The sequence below is a fragment of the Telopea speciosissima genome, chromosome 1, assembly GCF_018873765.1.
Source record: "Telopea speciosissima isolate NSW1024214 ecotype Mountain lineage chromosome 1, Tspe_v1, whole genome shotgun sequence".
Taxonomy (NCBI): Eukaryota; Viridiplantae; Streptophyta; class Magnoliopsida; order Proteales; family Proteaceae; genus Telopea; species Telopea speciosissima.
The window spans coordinates 77,663,224-77,667,271 of NC_057916.1; the positions used below are offsets into that span (position 1 = coordinate 77,663,224).

The 4,048-nt window shown below is 37.9% G+C and overlaps 1 pseudogene; it reads right to left on the reverse strand.

Annotated features, from left to right (window-relative positions):
* The window catches only part of LOC122655057, a 28,870-nt pseudogene extending 24,979 nt beyond the window's left edge, over nucleotides 1–3,891 (reverse strand).
* Nucleotides 3,892–4,048: the final 157 nt, after the last annotated feature.

Below are 4,048 nucleotides of genomic sequence, written 5' to 3' on the forward strand. Positions count from 1 at the left end.
TTTCAGCTCCTCTAAGTTCGTTTTTGGCAAAGAATTGAAAGCCCTCAAGAAATCTTACCCAAAAAGCAAGTTTAAATGTGTTTTTGGAAGGGTTTCTCAAAGCTGGGAAGACCTTTTTTCCGCCAGGACTGCTAGAAATCGAGTTTTAGGTGGAAACAATGAAATGGCCATGTGTTTTTTAAGTTAACGATACGTCTCGATATGTATCGGTATGTATCGGTCGATACATATCGATACATATCGAGACGACTATATACGTCTCGATACATATCGTTTTTTAAATATAATAAAATAATCTTTTTTAAAAACTCTCGACTGTATCGATACGTATCGTATCGTATCGTATCGATACGTCTTGATACAGTCGAGACATTTACATTTTTTAAAAAAAAGATACGTCTCGGCCTGTATCGTATCGACCACGACCGATACCGGGACGTATCGGCCGAAACGATACGATACGGACCGAGACTTAAATCCTTGCTAATAGGGCTCCACAAAAAAGACACTTAAAGTTGCCAAGCGAGGAGGTTGAACAAGGAGGAGGCAGTGGCAGTGCCATGATAGGATCTGTGCCAACCATAACCAGGAATCAACATCCTCCTAAACCACCCCTCTCCCGGTGCCCAAAAAAAACACTCAAGTACAAAGCCTCTACCAAAAGACAGTAGCCCCAGCACTACTATACACGGCAGTGACTAACAGTGGACATTGGCAAAGGTTGTCACTGTAGTTACAAGGTTCAATGCAGTATTTTGAGACATTATATGACATTATAGATTTCGATTAAAAACTTGGCAGGAAAAATCAGGAGATCAAATGAATAATGCAGTTCCACATTTTGCAACACACTCAGAGATTTTCATAGGATTAAAATAATTCATTTTACATTAAATTTGTATCTAAAAATACAGTGTTTAAAAAGGCCCACTAACCAGTATATAAAACAACAATCTGAAGTTTGACTTCAATCATAGTTTTTTCAGTTAACACTAATAGGACTCCACAAAAAAGACACTTAAAGTTGCCAAGCAAGGAGGAAGAACAAGGAGGAGACAGTGGCAGTCCCATGATAGGATCTGTGCCAGCCATAACCAGGAAGCGACATCCTCCTAAACCACCCCACTCCCGGTGCCAAAAAGAAAACTCAAGTACAAAGCTTCTACCAAAAGACAGTAGCCCCAACACTACTACACACAGCAGTGACTAACAGTGGACATTGGCAAAGGTTGTCACTGTAGTTACAAGGTTCGATGCAGTATTAAAAAGAGACTTTATATGATATTATAGATTTCGATTAAAAACTTGGCGGGGAAAATCGGGAGATCAAATGAATAGTGCAGTTCCACATTTTGAAACACACTCAGAGATTTTCATAGGATTAAAATAATTCATTTTACATTAAATTTGTACCTCCAAATTCTAATTAGCAACCTAGGGGTTCAATACAAGTCATTCATATTGCATTATGTAGGATAAGAGGTAGCATACTTCTAACCTTCACCGTACGGCTCCCCCAATCATTGTACTCAAACCCTTCTAGCTGAAGCTGAAGGACAGGAGGGAAGTCAATGAACCGGACACCTTTCCTAGCATCCTGGAATCAAATTAACAAGTCCTCTAAGAATCATCTTCAAGCAAGTCATCAGACATATGATCATGTTTACATCATCATGTCATGCAATTAAATATAAAACAAATTGCTGACTAAATCCAAAGAAAGTTAAAGAAGAGCCCAATAATGAACAGGAAGACATTAGAAATGACAAAACTTCAAAAAAGTCTCTTCTACTCGTCATTAGTGTCAGCAACTTTTGAAGGCCACAACAGATGAGTTCAACAAACCTAAGGAGAAAGGGACTAATTTAAACGAAGTCATTTATAACTTTCAAAACCAATCTAGAGCTTGATTTCTTACCCAAAATGGCTCATAATATATGCCTTACACACATCATACAGAGTGATGCAGAACAGCCATGGAAGCCTCTGTAACCTGTGAATTTGAAACCTGAGATGCTCCCACATTACTACACTGCTCACCATTAACCATGAACAGATAACATCTTACCTGTCGTCCACATTGTGCAGCAGAATCCTTTGACATCAAGCCGAAGACCTGTTGCACAAATATATAGAGTTGACTAACATGTAAGGATATTGATTAAGACCATACAGTTCTAACATGGACAACTCAATACTGAAACTAAAATACATACCGAAAAATGATTCATTAATTGCAGACCTGTCGTCCAATTTCGTATAGCGCCCTTCAAACAACTCTCGTATTCTACTCTCAACAACAGTTCCCTGAGCCAGTAGATAAAATTCTAAGTTCAGATTGCCTCCATAAATCTTATAAAATTTGGGGGAAGAAAAAGCAACAACCACCTTCATTTTATCTTCCAGCTCTTCACAAAGAACCCTATTAAATTCCAGTACATCATGTTGCATGAGCACAAAAGAATTTATCAGATATTTCATTGCAACACTGCTGCGACCATGCTGAACCTTATAGAATAAGCTCTGAAGAGCCAGGGGGACACTCCTCGATAGCGTACCAATCTCGGTTCCTGGAATATTGTACACGACCTGAAATACAGAATATAAAATACAGTAATTTGTTATTAGAAAAAAAAATTACAGGGAGGGGGAAGCAGCAAAGGAAGATATTAGCTTCTAGATAGCACGAAAAACAATTCAAGTCTTGACCTTTCTAAAGTAGGGGATATGGTACAAAGTCTGGAAGAGAGAATTCATGTAACGGGTTACTCTCATCTCCTTAAGTCCAACATAACCTGTTTCCTTTTTCGAGTCATACACAGCCTCGACAGCAACTTCAGCTTCAACTATCACTGTGTCATTCACAATATATCCTTTACCAGGTTCCTGTAGTTTACAGAGGGCCATGAAGAACTGAAAACCCCGGTGACACGCTCGAGCATTAAATTTGTGATGTGTCTCTGACAAAGTAAAATACTGGATTTATCACCAAATTTACAGGTGAAGCCAATATCTCTTTTTCGAACAAGAAACACAAATACCAAACACACGCTGGAAGAATATTGTTGCAACCTATATGCAATTATTAAATTTGACATCTGTGAACAAATCATACTGAACAGACCAGATTTCCAGTAAAATGATGAACGCAAATTAACCCCATGTAGTGGAATGCATCTGGTATAAAACGGGAAATAGACTTTGTTATTTCTCCTATAAAACTCAACAACACCTACAATCCAAGCCCATAACGTAAAGGCCAAAATAACTCTTTTGGCCCAAGTGAGGCAATAAGGAGTCAAATCGCTCGTATTCAAAAAGGTGATAAAATTAATACGTCTAGTCCGGACCAAAAGTCCAGGGAAACTTTCAGCAAAGTTCTGGTCATTGAGGGAATAGGATAGAATATGGAAGAACAGTGAGAATGATATAAGAGAAAAACTCACAAGACAAAGTTAAGGCTTGTTTCACAATTATTCAATAATATCTGAAACACAAATTTGGTCCAGAACAGCATCTTAAAAAAAAAAATTAAGCCAAAAGATGCAGGATTTTTACAAGGAAAATTATCCAACCAGATAAAAGACAGAGAAGATGATGAACAATGATACCATGTCTAACTGTGTAGTTTCTATTGATTTGATTAATCACAGCCAAGCTGAATTGAGAGCAAATACTCCAACCGTAAGGCAAATTCGCCGAATCCGCAACTTTTAGATACATGGACAAATGGCCCACGCTGTTTAAAGAAATGAGCACCTGCCTGCCAAAGCAATGCAAGGGGTCGGAGATTGATCGGAAGAAACTATCCATCAATTTGCAGAAGAAATCAAACAAACGAATAGATATCCCTCTACCTTCAATTATTACACTCCCTTCCCTACCATGCATAATCTATTACAATTAGACCTAGCCCGTTAAGGGTCCATTTTAAGTCATGACATGGCCAAGGAAAAAAAAAATGTAACGCCCTGAGGCTATCATTTTTCTTTTTGATTTTTGCCTATTTAACATAAATCAATAACAAAAATCATTTTTAATCAAAACA